Genomic DNA, 18,374 nt, shown 5'->3' on the forward strand with positions numbered 1-18,374 from the left:
TATTTGAAAGAGAGAGAGAAAGCATGAGTGGGAAAAGCAGAAGGAGAGGGAGAGGAAATCTCAAGCAGACTCTGCCCAAAGTGGAGCTCAATCTCACCACCATTAGCCAAAACCAAGAGTCGGACATTTAACCGACTGCACCACCCAGGCACCCCTCATTGTGGTTTCTTAATGTTTGCCATGAGTTGGGCTATAGGAGGTGGTATACTCATTCCATGATCCTACCTCAGCCCAAGGCACCCTAAGACAATCAAAATTACCCAAAGACAACTGTACTCTAGATTAAGGCAACATGATTATTCCATTCCCCATATCCTGCTTCCTTCCACCCCAATTTCCTGTTTATGAATTACCTTCCTGCCCCCACGCCATCTAATGTGTAGAGGCACACACCAATTATCTCTCTGTCTCTACTTCATTGACCCTGTGAAATAAGCTTTGTGTTCATTTTCTGGATTGTCTCTCTTAACCTTTGCACCAAACACCTTCTGGGTACTATAGTTAGTAAATTAGGTTCTGCTAAACAGATGCCTTTTCATAAAATTCTGAAGGCAGAATACAGTGAACACCATATTCCTGTGACTATTGGTTGTGGCTGCTGCCAAGAAATGCCACATAAATATAAGATCCTCCAACATCAGCATTCCAGGGTTCGCTGTCCAGCTCCATGGGTTGAGAGGTGGGTTTAAGGGGAAGGGAAGCTTCTTGCTTCCAGCAAGGCTACAATGGAGGCTTTAGAGACAACGGTCACCTAGTAGGACAGTGATCCAGTCTTCCTAAAGACATTTCTGGAAACACAACCTAGATTTCTTCCTTTAACCTCAATAATCATTATCTAACCACCTATATTTGTGTAGGAAACCTCTTTCTGCTTCAAATGCATAGAGTGGTATTCCTCCTAATAGTAGATTTAACTGACTATGAGGGAAGAGTTTTTGCCATGAAGAGTTTATGACTCAGAAACACAATTTCAAGAGCATTAGACATTAGATGCCTCTCTTTATTATCGTCTCTGGGTCATTTCCTTGTGGAAGTTTTCATTGGATACTTCACACTACACCAAATCCCAGGCACATGCAATCTCACTCCTTTCCAGAATATTTCTAATTTGCCAAGTTCATCCTAATTGTAGAGAAATCCACTCTCTTCATTTCCCAAGACCAAACCCAGTTTTCAAGCTGATTTTGTATATCCAAGCAGAGGTACAAAGGAGCTTACAAAGCAGCTTGAAATAACTCACATGCCAGGACCCATTCTCTTATATGGCAACCACGCTTATCCACAACTTCTTCATCCATGAGGTAATGATTGTTGACGTGGAAGCCAATGTAACAAAGGCTTATATGTCACATGAGAAATTTAAGGAGTGACCATCATGGCGTTATGGGGAAATACCACGTTTCCTTCATGACACGAAAAGAGCACTACGTACTTCCCAAAGGGGTGTGACAGGGAGTAGAATGAAAAGCCAGTGCCACCAGCCTGTTTTTTCTCTCTTCCTCTCACCTCCAGCCCTCAGCTACAGAAATCAATCCTGCCTGGGCACTTTCTATCTGAATAAACAAGTCTTTTTTTTTTTTTTTCCCCAGCCAGTGTGATTTTTCCCAATTGTTATTTTAATTATTATGTTTCCTTCTACTGATTCCTTTCTCTTCTGTGTAGGGTCCATATTCTCCCCATTTTACAATTCCTGATGCTGTGCCCCAAATCTCTTAGCTCTCTCCTCATGATTTGATTCTCTTTGTGTTTTCGCTGTTTTGCATGTGGCTTCCACTTGACCCTCCAGGCTGATCTCCACGGTGACTAATCTCTCCTTAATTCATCCACTCCATTTCTAAATTTTAAATTTATCAGATTTTTAACTTTCAGGAAGTCTTTATAAAGCTATCGTAGAAGCTTGAGTCTTTTAGAAAGCATTTTGTTGTGGTCATTCTTATAGCCAACTGTCTCCTCTAACAGTTCTACCATCATGCTAGAAGCTTTCCTATTCTACCTCTCCTCTCTCCTTAATTTTCTCTTCCCTCTCCCTTCCTCTTCAGTTTCTTTTCCCTTCCTTTCCCTTCTCTTCCCTTCCCTTTCCTCTCTTTTCCTCTCCTCTCTCTCTCTCTCTCTGTCTCTCTTTCCTTCCTCTCTCTCCACTCTCGCCCTCTCTCTTCCCCCCATTCTCTCTCCCCTCTCACTTCTTCTCTCCCTCTTCCGGCTTGTTTTAACTCAAAGACACTGCTGGGTCCCCTTAGATTGTGATGATTTCCTCTGCATACGCATGAGTCTATTTATATACCAAGCTACTATGGTACCTGGGAGTGATGGAAAACCACAAGAGGCAGGAAGTACTGCTGTTCACAGAGGTGTAAGAAATGGAAACTCTTCAGTCCCCTCTGGAAACATCAGGCAGAAGCTGGACCGGGACTCTCTTAGGCAGAGGGAGGATCCCTGTGCCCCTCTGAAGCCTTTACAATCAGCAGATCCACCTGAAATGACATGCACAGGACAGCAAGGCTTTTCTTCTTGGGGATGCACATATCTCGAGGCCCAATCTCTCTTCGGGAAGAAGAGTTCAGCTTCTCAGCCCAGATCAACTTCCAGGAAAAGACTGAGAAGCATCCTAAACTTCCAGCCCATGTCAGGGTCAAGGATTTCATGCACATCTTCTAGTACAAGCACTTGTTTCTCTATGAAAAAATGGCCAGCAGTTGGATTAGAGTTGAAAGTGAATGTTAGGGCAACAGGGAGGCACCAGGCCACCACAGCATCAGAATTCTGATAACTGTGAGGCAGATGGAAAAGATAAAAACAAAGGAGACAAACAAGATCGATGGAAACAGCCAGTATTACTTGCTTTAGCCTTATCACTTTCCACAAAAGATTTAATATGACTTACGGCAGAACCCATGCAAGAAACCAGCAAAATGTAAACAGAGATGAAAAATAAGAACCAAGCAAAACATAACTTAGAAGAGGATATCTAGACAATAAAAGAAAGAAATAAAATAAGTAACTTTTATCTGAGTCCAATTAATGGCCAGACTATCCAGGAGGTTGCCTGGGATGCTGATTTCTAATGGATTCTAGAGCATCACTGGGATTAATTCACACAGTGTAATTGGTCTCACTCCCATTAAAGTAGAGAGAATCAAATCAAAACTAAAAACACCCTTTACCACATTACTTTATCTTTTGAGTAATTTATCCCTACCCTTATATAATTTCAGTAAGTCTGATGTCAGCAAAGTGAGCCGACTTTCTAAAACCAAATAAAGTCAGACATAGGTCTGCTTCTGGGGAATGAATAATTTAGCTAATGAAATGGGAAACCTGAATGACATCTTCTAAGAAACTGTCCTGAACTCTATACTTCTATAATGTCTATAAGTTAGAAAATTATGAGAGAGATCAAAGGATTAAAAAGCAGATAAAATAGCAAAGAGTGTGACAAATATTTTGGTTGGTATTAATGAATGAATACATGTCTCTGTCCATACAACTTCCTAGAAAACGTTTATCTTACCACCTCCACTACATAAAAGTTTCAAAATATATTTTTAAAGTTTCCATCTGGAAAGGCATCAAGGGATCGAGCCTGCCTCTCCCTCTTCCCTGGTGTGCAGTCCATGAAGTAATATGCTTTGTCGAGTACTTTTTCTGACCCTGTTCTGCCTTGTACAGAAGCCAGAATCTTGACTACAATAACCAGAGTATGATCTACCTAGTTCAAGCACCTGTCTATGGAAATATGTAGGATGACTTTTATATTCATATCACTTGAAGAATAACTATGGTTTCTTTGAGGACTACTAAACAGAAGAAACCATCTATATTCAGATACACTTACGCTGAACATGAACATACACAACTTTCTTTAAATAACTCAACAGTGTCATCCTTGAGGCTAACCAAACTTCCTTCTTAGTCATGAATTATCAGGAATTACTCTTCCTTACCCAACCCACCAAGAGAAATTCTGTTTTGGTCCGATTTGGATTTATCTTCTTGAAAATTCTGGTGGTAACCTTGTTATTTGAGCCTGTAATACTTTGACCATATTATTCTGAGACACCACAAAGGTACAAGGTTCATGGAAATGACCAAATCTATAATAATTGCTTTTGTTGGATGATGACTTCCCCTCATAGGCTGTGTATTCAGTGCCATTTTTTTTTCCTCCAAACTCAGCTCTAAGCTCTGTATCTCTTTTTACTATTGTGATTATCCTTCCACACTTCTGCTCTCTACCCAGATGTGGAACCAAGAACATATTTAGTAGGAAGAGACACATCCCTGTTGGGGTCCAAGCAGGAAATAGCTAACCCCAAGGTAGTTGGCACAGAACACGTGCCGTACCACTACCTGGAAAACATATTTAAGAAGCGCCCCCCCCTTGCCACAGTGTCTCAGAGTTGTTAAATAACTGAATACCTCAAATCGTATGGGCTGCATTCTAATCCTTGGGTATTAATGTTATTTCATATTTATAGAATAATATCTAAAGTGCTTTCTCACAGGCTTCCTCAACTGATGGCTGCTGACACAACCCTGGGAAGCAGGTAAATAAGACCTAATTACACTCATTTTATAGCTGAGGAAGCTTAGAGTCTTAAATCTATAAGTCAGGACAAAAATCCACTGTCCATAAAGCCAGACAGATATATGTTGTAATTCCAGAGCACTCACTCACAGAAGTTCTCCATCTTTCCCTTCATCACAGCTTCCTCCACACTTGCAAACCAGTTGTGAAGATGAAGTGAGACACTGTATAAAGAAAAAGTACTGGTAGGATCCTGGCATTTTACTACTGAATGCTCATTAAATAACATTTCTCTCCCCCCTTCCCTTCCCTCAGAGTTGTGGGTCTGACCATCCAGCCAATAAATGGCAGAGTTCAGAAGACAACCTAGCTTCTGATTCTTGACCAAGCAGAAAAGTATTAGCTCAGGGGCCACGATTCCCTTCTATACCCACACTTTAGAGCTTGTCCATACCATGAGAAAATGGCTGCCGCAGAAAGACAGGGAGCAGATCCACATTCTGTGCACCCTGCCACTTAACACAATTTGGAAGCTCCTTCTTTAAGAAAAGAATTCAAAATTGAGAATATAAGATTAAGTGTAACAGGGCTATTTAGTTAGAATAAAAGAAGTCACAGCAAATTATAAAATTTTTAAAGCTGACTAAAACCAAAAACATTCCAGGGGCACCTGTGTGGCTCAGTCAGTGAAGCGTCCAGCTCTTGATTTTGGCTCAGGTCATGATCTCAGGGTTGTGAGATCAAGCCCTGCATCAGGCTCTGTGCTCAGCTCAGAGTCTGCTGGAAATTTTCTCTCTCCCTCTCCCTCTCCCCTTCCCCCTCTCATGCTCTAAATAAATAAATAAAATCTTAAAAAAATTAAAATATTACAAAACCCTGAAAAATAATATATTTATTATCTCCTTCCAGGAATATCTCTCTATACTACATTTTCCTAATTTTCTTTGCTGCATTCTTTTTGATTACCTCTTCATGCAACAATTTTGAAACATTACCTAAATACAGAGACTAGCAGAATAAGTCAGTCTTTCTTTGAGCATAGTCAATTGTTTTACTTTATGGGAGACAATTTTATCTGGAACTGCCAAACTTTACTAAGGTAAGACATTCCATCTGATGTGCTGGAATGTGCAAAATGTGCAACTCTGCAGTTAATCCTACTGCTTTCGGTTTATGCTCTATAAACATAGGAATTTCTACAAATTCTATTTCATATAATTCTCATCAAAGAAAAAAAAAAAAAGATGACGTGTTACTGACTAGAAAGAACAGCTTTAGTTAGGTGTCAGTGTGAACCTCCATTTACAATTTTCCACATCTGAAGGGCAGTTGAGAGAATTTTCCAGAGTAGTTTCAGTCTCCATATATTCCAAGGTTTGTTTTACCCCTTTTCCTACATGTTTCTGTAAGCTGGCTTATGGCATACTACTGTGCTTTTAAGTCAAGATGCCAGACACATCATACAGTGGGCATGGTTTAGTTCGCTTATGTGTACGCCAGGGTGATGAGCAATCACGCAGGTATATTCTCAGATGACAGCAAACTATGCAAAGTAGCTCATAAATTCCCCTCATCAGATCCCCCCCCCAAAAAAATGCATTCTCTGACCCCACACAGCAGGAGAGAATTCTGGAAGGGGACCAAGTAGTCTTAACTGATTGCTGTTAAAGCACCTTATGTTTTTCAAATTTTACAAAACATACGACCATTAGAACTCATTGCTAGGGCCGCCTGGGGGACGCAGTGGCTTAAGAGTCCAACTCTTGGTTTTCGCTCAGGTCGTGATCTTATGGCCATGCGTTCGAGCCCCGCATGAGGCTCCATGCTTAGCCCTGCTCAAGATTCTCTCCCTCTGCCCTTCCACTCGTGCTTTCTCTCTCTCTCTTGCTCTCTCTCTCTGAAAGAAATAAATAAATCTAAAGAAAGAGAGAGAGAAGGGGAAGGAGGGAGGGAGGGAAGGAAGGGAGGAAGAGAGAAAAGAAAAAGAACTCATTTCTAGGGCCCCAGAAAGCTAGTGTAGCGGAGAGGAGCATGTTAGCTTTACTGCAGGGAAATCCACTCCTGGAGGGACCCATTCCAAAGCATGTTCAGGGAGCCACCTTAATGAGACGTCTCAGTTTCTGATTATAGGGGGAAAACATTTCTAGGACCTCTGGCAATTTAAAAGGATACGTTAACTCCCCGCAAAGACTCCCTTTACCCCACTTTCAATTAATGTACTTTCTTTGACCACTCTTGCTGTTTTGAAAACTTGAGGAGTATCTAAGCAAAGAAAAGCAAAGGACTGCTAGCTGGGAAGAAAGAATGTCTAGGTATTGGTTGCTCACTCCAAGACATTTGACACTTGAGAATATTTTGTAACATTTTACCTATAACTGCCACCTTGATCTGCCTGTGTTGTATTACCATTTCAGATTCACTTTAACCCTGAAAACTCCAAGCTGAAAAGCTTCCGGGCAACTAACCACGGGTGGTTTCTGTGTGCTGGCTTGTTTTTTTATCACCACGGATCTTTGAACAGTCACTGAGCTAATTCAATTTTCAGGACCATTAATCTGGAACTTCCAATCAAAGGAGAGACGATGCACCTCCTGGATAGGTTTGCAGAGCAACAGCTACTGTGGCGACAGCATCTTAAAACTCCCTGGGCTGCCTCCAGATCAGAGTGTGTGCCCTTTCCCTGAGCCCCGACCTACACAAGGATGGCTGCTGGAATGCCCCAGAGAAGGGGAGGGAGGCAACAGATGCTTCTGCTTGGCATTTTTTCACTGTTTGTCATCAATACAAACAAGCCTGGCCTTCCGGCACAGTGAAATGGACAGCACTTGGCTTTGGAAATCCCATGGCTTCCACTCTGAGTCTTTGGTTTTGACCGCTTGGCTTCCCTTAGTGTCCAGAATTCTCTTTCTTTACTGCCTTTCTCCCCTCTAGTAGCCTGGTTTTCAGGAAGATAGCTGATCTAAAACAAAAGCAAAATGCCCACACTCAGCCATCTCAGGTGCAAATGGGCACACCTTAGTGTCCCATGGACAGCACTGATCAACCCTGATGCCCATTAAAGTTACCTAGGGGCTTTAACAAACACTGGTACTTGGGCTCTAACCCAGACTAATAAGAGCAGACACTCTGGGGTCAGGTCTAAGCATGCGATGTTTTTATAGCACCTCCCTAGGTGAATCTATATGGTTATTTTGTGTTCAGAGGGAAAGGAAACATAAGAGGAAATCTGAAGCTCCATTTGTGAAATTTCAGGCACCAGAAAACAAGGGAAGTATTTTAGGGAGCAGATGGCAGAGGGCTTTTCCAGCACTCTTAAAATCCCTTCAGGAGTCGATTTACTTCCCCCATTCCTAGATAGAGCCTGCTATAAAAATGCTGTACCTATAGCAACCAAATGAGAATTAAACCGACCCACTGAAGTGCCAATATCTGATAACAATCCAGTCCCACAACATCTGTAAAAAGTTGCTTTTCTATTTCAACTATGGATTTTACCAGCTATGTTGTGCACATCACAAATACTGACACCAGATGTCATTCTAAAACAGAAACGTTTCTTTCTCGGCCAATGTTGTTTGTTAACAAACACTACGTGAGCACCTGCTGTGAAGACATGCACAGGAAGCGATTAGGAGATTAGGAAGTATTGGCAGAAATAATCCCTCTTTAGCTATAAAATCCTATGATTCCGAGCTAAATCTCTTCTCTGAATGTTGAACACTTTAAAACGATCTCTTATGAGATGGAATTCTGGAGGCATCAAAGACCAAATTATCCATCTAAATTGTCTCCTTTCTGATCTGTCTGAAATTCCCATTTCTTCTCATTGAGTCAATGTAAGTTTCACAGAACTAGTTTGGAAGAGGGGGGCTCCACTGTAGGACCTACTGATCCCTTGGCATATATCTGGAACAAATCTCTCAAGATTTCGAACCCTGAACCAGAATATTCTGTAGGGGAAAAAAGGGACCAGGACAGCCCAAGACTCCACGAGATGTGTGAACACTGCAGGCCTGGAAAGGACACAGACTCTCCAAAGAGCAGAGCAGAGCTTCAAGCACATGGTCCCAAGGAGGATAGGAAACTGAGGTCAGAAGCATATCACACCACAGTCTCCACCTACTTCCCAAGTGTCACCTCGAGAAGGCTGAGCCTCTGTGTATTCAGGACAACCTGTCACCGTTTGAACTTTTCTGCCTCTATGACCTTCACTGTACTTGACTTTTTTCCACTAGTTTCTATATGGCTTCCTATAACCTGACTCCTGCTTCTGCCTGCTCCTAGTTTCTACCTAATTCTACTTTTCACCAGCTGTCTCCACCACTATCTCTCCTCATATATATAGATTAGGATGATATCCTTTAAAGTTTTTATTTATTTATTTGTCAAAGAGAGAGAGAGAGAGAGCACAAGCAGGGGGAGCAGCAGGCAGAGGAAGAAGCAGGCTTCCCATTGAGCAGGGAGTCCAACATGGAACTCGATCCCAGGACCCTGGGATCAGACCTAAACCGAAGGCAAATGCTTAATGGACTGAGTCACCCACATGCCCAAGATGATGTCCTTTTAAAAGCAAGTTGAAAAGTGAAGCATGGGTTATTGGGAAGCAGAGGAGAGGTAAGATAGGTGCTGGTCACAGGAACTAAAACACTGCATATTTAATAATACATAGTAATGTCAGCACTGAGCAGTAAATGTTCCCACTTTTAGGAATGTGCTCATCCCTACCCACTTTTCCCTCAATTCTTGTAGCACTCTCTCTCTAGAAAGAGAATGTTTAGAGCACATGTGAAAAACTCACAAAACCACCAGTCCAAATGGAAAAGATCTGGGTATGAGCTTTCCTGCTAGTTAGTGGGCAAGACCTGAGTCCAAATTAATACTATATACTGTTTTTATGCAGAAATTCTGAAGTTAACATGATCTGTAAGAATTATGGGATACAAATACAATGTATTTTTATGACGTTGTTTTTGCCTGCTATCTCCTTTAAGAAAAAATAGCATTTTTAGACCAACTGCCTTTATATAATATCATTAGGACCACACATTAAGAAAATTTATGTTCTGAAATATTCTGTACTTCAAGCCAAAAACATTAACTTATGCTTGCTTTCATTCACTACTTATAACCCATATAAAATAAAGTTACTTTGGATACATTGCAAAGTAGGTCTAGATTGGTAAAACCAGCTGAATTCGGAAGTTCCCAATCAATGGCAAATGATACTGAGAGAAGTTCTAATGAATGGCCAGTATGTCCTAAATATTAGGAAGACATAAATAAATATATCTCAAATGAATCAGACCCAAATTACTGGCTCTAATTTTCAAATTTAATTATAAATATAGACAATTTTGTGACAATGTAATTGAGATTTACAGTTGCCCTAGGTTCAAAAAATTTTGCCATAAAAATTTTAGCTTTTTTTGCAGCAATAGCTTGCTTGCTAAATACAATGACAGTAATTAACTAAAAAAGAGTATGTTTTTGAGGGGAAGCGTGGTGTGAATTTTCTTTTTTGATGGTATTTGAATTAGCCAAGGAAGAATAATAAATTGAACAAAAAGAACTGTATTAATAAAATGAATGTGGCAAAACTAGAGTAGAAATATTATTAGAACCAATTTATAATTGCATGAAAATCACTGATAATTGCCTGTTATATCTCCCAGGTATTCAATGTTAGCAGAAATTGCAATGCCTATGTATCTCTACTAGTGGATTCCAGTCATAAGAATGTAATCAAGACATTTGGACAGTTACATCTTCATTGCCCTCTGTCACTTCATTTACACAATTGAATCTTCTACCTAAGTAGAAGATATCCCCAAATTGAATAACGTCTATAATGAATACTCTTCCTTCTACTTAGTTCTACCTCTCCAAGTGACCTTAAAAAAAACTACATTCACCACATCTGTATCTCTGCAGTAAATACCCAGCAGTGCAATTGCAGAGTTATAGACGAATGGATAAAGAAGATATGGTCCATATATACAATGGAGTATTTTGCCTCCATCAGAAAGGATGAATACCCAACTTTTGTATCAACATGGATGGGACTGGAAGAGATTATGCTCAGTGAAATAAGTCAAGCAGAGAGAGTCAATTATCATATGATTTCACTTACTTGTGGTGCATAAGAAATAACACGGAGGACATTAGGAGAAGGAAAGGAAAGTGAATTGAGGGAAATCGGAGGGGGAGATGAAGCACGAGAGACTCTGGACTCAGAAACAAACTGAGGCTTTTGGAGGGGAGGAAAGTGGGGGGTTGGGTAAGCCCCCAATGCTTTTCCACTTTGGAAAGCACTTAAGGAGGGCACGTATTGCCTGGAGCACTGGGTGTGGTGCATAAACAATGACTCTTGGAACACTGAAAAAATTAAATTTAATTTAAAAATAAAAAATAAACAAAATTTTTTTAAAAAATCTTCATTCAGTAGTTAATAAATATCAGAGCCTTCCATAGTTTCCTATTGTATGTTGGCTCTACTCAGACTTCTGAGTTTGGGAGACACTATAAACAGAATAAAAGATAAAGATTAGGAAAGAATACATCTATTGCCTTTAATGTGACCATCTTTATAGCTGCCTAGATGCCTGAAACACCAAAAAGAAGACTATTTATTCATTCATTCATTCATTTAACACATATACATTAAATGTTTACTCCATGCCAGACACTATTTTTGGCACTAAAGATACAGGATGAAGAAAATGAGCAAAATTTCCTGCCTTCCTAGAACTTACATCCTCATGGAAATAGACTAAAAAAGAAAATAACATATTAAAATAATTAAATATTAGTTGTTAAATGAATGCTATGGAGAAAGACAAAATAAGCAAAGAAAATATCATGTTGGCAAATAAAGTTTCCAATTTTAAACAGAATGTCTAGGGTAGACCTTCTTGAGAAGGTAACATCTGAGTACGGATCTGAAGGAGGGGAGGGACGTGAGCCATGCAGGGAACTGGAGGAAAAGGGAAGAGCAAGTTCAAGGCTCCTGAGGTAGAAGCATGCCTAGGGTGTTCAAGGAACAGCAAAGAGGACAGGGATACCAGACGGAAGAGACCAGTAGATAACATGAAGGTAGATCAGGTGGCATAAAATCAGAAAGGATGGATTTAGTAGGGCCTATGAAGGGATTACAATGCTTTTCCACTTTGACTCTGTGTAAGATGGGAAGCCATTAGATATTGTAAACAGAGAAGTGGGATAATTAGATCAATGTTTTAAAAGGAATCACTTCAGTTGTTCAGCTGAGATGAGACTGCATGGAGCAAGAATGGAAGAAGGAGACCAACTAGAAGGAAGCTTAGCCTGCATTTCCCCAAAAGCAATGTTTGACACAATGGCTGCCCACAGATAGCTTATTTTGTAAAGTGACCCCAAAGGAAAGAACTGGGCCCCTGAGAAGAATAAAACAGGGAACCAGAACCAGTGAATGTCTTTACAAAGCTAGCTGCTGTGAGCAAGTGGGATTCCATGCAGGGAAGCCTCAAAGCTGATACTCAGAACTGTCCACCCAAAAGATGGAAGAGGGCGTTTTTTTCCCACCATTTTTCTCATTCCCTATTGGTCAGGTGTCGTCCCATGGAGACGTAATTCTCTTTAACTTCCAGATCTGAAAATGGAAAGCAAAAGAATGAGGAAGTTCCCATGGATATCACACTTAGGAGAGGCAAAGAAGCTCTGGAGGAAAGCAAGAGATGAGAAAGCTAGAGATAATTTGAGGGGAGCTACCACCAGATCACACTTAACAAGCAGCCAGGTGTGGAAGCAATGGCTGGAGTAAGAACTTAGGTTGAGAGGCTATGAGGTAGAGCACAGGACTTTTTCCCACACAGAGAACTTCTGCAATAATCTACAATGGCAGTTTGAACAAGAGTGGTGACAGTGGAGGGGTGAGAATCTGTCAGGTTAGAGTACATTTTTCAAGGTAGGGCCAAAACCATTTTCTGACCAACTTAATGAGAAGTGTGAGGAAAAGAGAGTTTTGTGGGCTTTCTGTTAACGGAGTAGGAGGAAACTGCAAAACACTGAAACTTGGGAGAAACATTGGGATCTTTGGCTTTGGATATGTTACATTTGATCTTCCTCTCAGACAAAGTAGAAATCTTGACATATGACTCTGGAATTAAAGCACAGGGGAGAGATCCAAGCTGGAGCTATAAATTTCGAGGGTCCCAGCACATGCTCAGTATTTGAAACCATAAAATTGATGAAGATCACCAAGGACGTGAATATAGACAGACAGAGAGAGAGAGAAGAGTTTCGAAACTGAGATGTGGAGCACTCTATCATTAAGACGTGATATAGAGGGAAAGAAACCAGCAAAAGAGATTGAGAAGGGAGCAATCACTGGTACAGGAGGAATCCCAGGAGACACTGTGCTAGAAGCCAAGTTGAAAAAGTACGTCAAGAAAGAATGAGGGATTAAGCTTATCAAATGCTGCTGACAGGCCAATGGACCCCTAAATTTAGCAGTGAAATGTCATTGATGACCATGACATGAAGTACCTGGGCCCAAAAACTGTTTGGTTTGAATTCAAAAGACACAGAGGAAGATTTAGAGTTTGTGTGTCTGGAAAATCCATTCAAAATGTTTTGTTGCAAGAGGAACAGGAAGTCAGAGGGTAAAGTGGGCACAGAAAGTTATTCGTTAGATGGAAGAAATAATGACATTTGTATGTGGATGGGAATAATCTACTTGAGTGGGAAAGTGACGGTCTAGAAGACAGAGAGGATAATTGCTCAAGCATTGTCCTTGTCCTTGAGCATTGAGTGGGAGGGGACTGAGTCTAACACACTGGCAGAGGAGTGGGTCTCACTTAGCTCGCAAAGCTCAATTACACCAATGGGAAGAGAGGTAAAATCTGTGGGTAAAAGGCTAGTCCTAGGAGCTTGCTGACGTTCTTTCCCAGTTCCATTAATTTGAACAGTGACGTAAAAAGCCAAGCATGGGGTCAGGAAAGGAGATGCTGGAGTTTTGAGGAAAGAAGAGAATGTATATACATTTGACATTAAGGAAAATGAGACGTGAAGAGTAATTGCCAGGTGTTTTAGTCCACTTGGATGGCTAAAAGAGAATATGGTGGCTTATGAACAACGGAAATTTATTTCTCATTATCCTGAAGACTAGAAAATCCAAAGCAAGATGTCAGCAGATTCAGTGTCTGGTGAGGTTTACTTCCTGGTTCACAGACAGCATCTCTTCGCTGTGTCTTCCCATGGTAAAAGTGGTGAGAGAGCTCTGTGGGGTCTCTTTTATAATGGCGCTAATCTCATTCATGAGAGCCTCACCCTTATGACCTAATCACCTCCTAAATGTCCCCCTTCCTGAATACCATTACACTGAGAGTCACATTTAAACATAGGAATTTGGGGAGGGACATAAACATACATTCTATGGTATCAAGTAGCACTGAGGGGCGATTAGAGGGTCAGGGTCATGAGTTTAAAATGATCGCAGCCATCCTGGTGTCATTTTCTTCAGCAAGACCCAGGTCTTCAGGTAAGAACACAGCAGAAGCAGAGTTGGATTCAACCAGGGCTAGGGCTTAGCCAGTGACTCCAAAGACTATAAAAGAGTCAAGGAATTAGGAGTGTGTGCAAGAGAATGACTTTAGTAATTACCATGGAATTGGGCTGATATGGAAGGACACAAGGACATGAAATGTGAAAGAGTGAAAAGTGTTAGATCAATCATTGCAAGATCAACTCCAGCTCTACTGCCCTATAGTGATTACAGCGACTATCTCCAAATCTAGGACCATTGTTTAGAATCTTGGGCTCCAGGAGCACTGTTTTTAATTTTTAATTTTGAAATAATTATTGACTCACAGAAAGTTACAAAAGTAATCGTGCATACCCTTCACCTGTGTACCCTTCCACCAATGGTAACATCGTTTATCACTGTCATAAAATACCCATGAGCATTCTCAGGATATTGGGTGCCTTGCAATCAGATTAAATTCAATGAAAGAGTGCACAAAAAAGAAGCAGCTCTCACTCAGTTGTCTTCATATACTTGCTCTCTCTTTCATTTGCATCCAGTGCATAGCCTTTGAGCCAGGTGAACAGACCTGGGTCCAGACACACTTGGGTTCAAATCCAAGCTCCCCTTTTCATTGACTTTGGCATCCTAAGCTAGCTATATTGTGGTGTAGGGCTGATAAGTAAACCTCAGTATCACGTGCTCCTTTTAAAATTTACATATCTGGTAAAATCACGAGAGCCTCCAACAGCCTAAACACAGGTTCCCCTCCCCATCTATTCCTGTACTAAGGTTGCCTAGCCTAAAGACCCTCCTTGCCAAAAAGACCAGCATGGTTCTTGATTATCCCTGAGTAGTAGTTTTCATTTCCCAATAAACCCTTGGAATTATTCAAATCAGCTAAGTTATACCCTCCCATAGGAACCAGGAGTCATTGCTGATTCTGTAAAGTCTATAAATCCCACAGCCCCCCAAATTGTTTACTCTGCTCCTGAGCACAAATCTGTGTGGTCCTGCAGAGTGTGTGGTGTGCCCCTTCCCTCTGTGAACTACTCTTGACCTCAGCCATCCTTTGCTTTGTGCCCCACCACCCCAATAACTCTAGGGTGGCAATCCCTCCCTTTCCAACAGGGCGAAGAGGGGGTTATAATCGAACTTTCTAACAAAAATCTCTGAGAAATAATGAAACAATCATAGTTGTAAGGGAAGAACACAAATTGGAAACAGAAGTCCATGGAACTTCTTATGGAAAGAACCCAACTATAAACACACCCATATGTACACATGAAATCACCATGTTGATCAAGATATAGGACATATCCAACACGTAGTTGCAATTTTGATTTTCTTAAAGAATGTATTTATTTATTTATTTGAGAGAGAGAGCAGGGGGAGGGGCAAAAAGAGAGGGAGAATCGGACTCCCCACTAAGTGCAGAGCCCCATGTGGGACTCGATCCCAGGACCCCAGGATCATGACCTGAGTCAAAGTCAGATGCTTAACCAACTAAGTCACCCAGGTGCTCTGCAGTTTTGATTTCTGTTTCACCCAAGAGTCTTTTAAGATAGTGCCTTCTAATAGCAAATTTTCTTGTGTTTATATTTTAGTTTTTAATGTCTACTCTCGTGCTGCATGTTAAATACTGTGGCTTGTACCATTTTGGGAGTTTGGAATCTATTGAGTTGCTCTTGTTATATAATAATACATAGAAAAATATTATAAATGGTACTTAGTAGCTTGGAAGCAAAGATATATTCTGTCATAAATAGAATTCTTTATATCCTATGTGTGGTTGCATAGACTAGTGTACATGTGTGTTTCTATAGGATTTTTTTTGCATCCCCAATGGTCTTAATATGTTATATTTTTAATCAATTAGAAGTCCTTTTTCTCTTATAAAGAGATTTGTCCCAAATCAAATAAACTATCTTACGCAGTCTCTGTATGAACAAATAAATACTCCCTTTCTCTCCCTGAAGATGATGCCTCAGTTGCAGAGTGCAAGGGCCACTTTCTTCACAGTGATTCCCTCACCTTTCTTAGAACTCTTTTGACAGTTATAATATTTACTACGCAAATGGTATGTACATTATCTTCTCATATGTATCCATTTTCCCTGCCACTTCCAAATCTATAAGAGCAAAGTGTGTGTGTTTGCTTTTCTATGCCTCAAAACACTTTATTCAGTTTTGCAATCACAGTAGATGCTCAATAAATTAAAATAAGAGCTAACATTGATTGAGTGTTTACTGCAAGTCAGGCCCTGAGCTAAGAGTCCTATAATAGCCTTCACAAAGGATGAAACAGTGTTTGCCTTATCCAAACACAGTGGCTTAAAGCAACAATTATTATTATACTTTATGATTTCATGGGCCAGAAATCAAGGCAGAATTTAGCTGGGTGAAACTTCTACATGATGTAAATGAAAGTTGCTCAGTGGTATCTGGCTGACAGATGGGCAGGTCTGAAAGGCCCAAGATGGTCACACTTTCATGTCAAGCACCTTGGTGGAGAAGGATGGAAACCTGGGCTCATTTGAGACTGTTAACCATAGTACTTGGTGCACTGAGGATATCAAGACTTCTTACATGGATGTACAGAGCTCCAAGAGCAAGTGTTCCTATGAGCAAGATGGCAGCCACACAACCCTCATGAAGTCACATGGTATCACCTCACTATTCTATTGCTCAAGCAGTCACAAGCCCACCCATTTCAAAAGCAGGGGACATAGACTCAACCAATCGATGGGAAGTATGCCATAGAATTTTTGACTAGGTATTAAAGTCACCAAAGAGATCATCCCCACTCTAAGAAAAGTAAATTTGGACTTAGAGAGAAATTGAGTAACTTGTCTTAGGTCATGCAGCAAGACAACAGTGTTAACACCTGAAGAGGATGCCCACCAACTGTACCCCCAAGTAGGTACCCTACCATATCAGAATTACATGTTCAATTAAGATACTTAATGTTGAAATATTTTAACACTCTTCAAAGGACCCATAGCATATAAAGACAGAGCTGCTTCTTATAGCCCATATATTCCTTAAACAGATACAAGTCTCAGCATATAGTTTACAGTAGAGGGAAGATTTATCACTTTGCCAGAGCTAGCATATGCTTATGACACATTTATAGGAGTGATTGAAATGATTTGGAAAGATGGGTCTAAGCTGCGTCACAGCACCCAAGATTATGAGGCCTCCTAAAAAGAAGACTGATTTAGAGGCATTATGGCTAATGCGGCTGCAGTTGAAAATTGCTCGGAATTTGCATAGACGTGTCTTGAAAGCAAAAAGCTGCCATGGTCTGACTTCTCTGGAAACTGTTTAATTAGTATATTGAATATTAGTTCATTTAATGCATGCCCTTATGGTAAAGGGGTGTGTGTGTGTGTGTGTGTGTGCGCGTGCATGCAGGTGCACACGTGCACACTCAAGTGTGTGTGTGCAAATGTATGTGTGTGTGTGTGTGTTTCTGGCAGGAGGTGTGGATAGGGGCTGGTAGAGACCAGTATTAACACATAATTCTGAACACATTACTTTGTACAAAAATGACCCTGTCTGTGGAGAATTCTGGCAACATTAGTGACTAGCAGAGCAGCAACAGGGCAGTGGGAAAAATAGAGAAGATGGTGGCACTGAGAATTAGTTTCTGACATGAAATCGACTAAAGCATTAAAGGGCATGGGAATAAGGCAGCGTGATGCAGTAATGAAGCAGGAGAGCTCCCGCAGCTGGGGCTGGAATCCCAGATCGGGCACGTCACACTGACTGCAATTTGAACCAACTGTGCAATGTCTCTGAGCCCCAGTTTCCTTACATGCAAAGCAAAGGGGATAACACGAGAGTAAAGCATTGCAGCCAAAATTATACAGACTGCAAGGACCATGCCTAGAAATAGGTCTGGCACTTTGGAGGCACTTAATAAATGCTTTCTGATGATGGTGATTATCAGGAGACTGCAATTCTTCGTCTCCTCTGATCAAGTTCCACAGATGGCAGAAACACTGCCATCAGATTCCCTTCGTTATGTGAAGGGCATGTTAGCACAGGGCTTAGCCTATATTAAGAACGCTGTAACTATTGTGATATATAATAAATACGGGCATGAATGAATAACGGGCAGAAATGGAGAAGAGCCAAAAATAATGGGGTTAGGGAAGGCTGTGGCAATATCTCCAAGTGGTTAAGACTACAGACTTTGAAGAGAGACACGCCTTGGAAGATCCACTATGTCCATCAATAGCTGTGGGCCCCTGGGAAGACCATAATACTCCCCTCCCGAGTTGTGCTGGTGGTTAAAAGAAGTATTGTACGTTAAGTGCCCTGCACAGTGTATGCCCAAAGAACA

At 40.9% G+C, this 18,374-nt stretch overlaps 1 protein-coding gene across 6 annotated transcripts in view; it reads right to left on the reverse strand.

Annotated features, from left to right (window-relative positions):
* GRXCR1 (glutaredoxin and cysteine rich domain containing 1) overlaps positions 1-18,374 on the reverse strand; it is a 223,765-nt gene that overhangs the window by 62,476 nt on the left and 142,915 nt on the right. For 4 of the 6 annotated variants that reach the window (XM_082728783.1, XM_082728784.1, XM_082728782.1 and 1 more), the window contains one exon: positions 2,298-2,471. The exons of 1 other annotated variant lie outside the window; for it this stretch is intronic. The gene's annotated coding sequence lies outside the window, so the exon portion shown is untranslated. Of the gene's footprint in view, positions 1-2,297; positions 2,472-4,675; positions 4,750-18,374 lie in introns of all 6 variants that reach the window. One more of the 6 variants, XM_082728780.1, reaches the window with a different exon arrangement.

Source organism: Mustela nivalis (assembly GCF_964662115.1).
Source record: "Mustela nivalis genome assembly, chromosome: 4".
NCBI lineage: Eukaryota > Metazoa > Chordata > Mammalia > Carnivora > Mustelidae > Mustela > Mustela nivalis.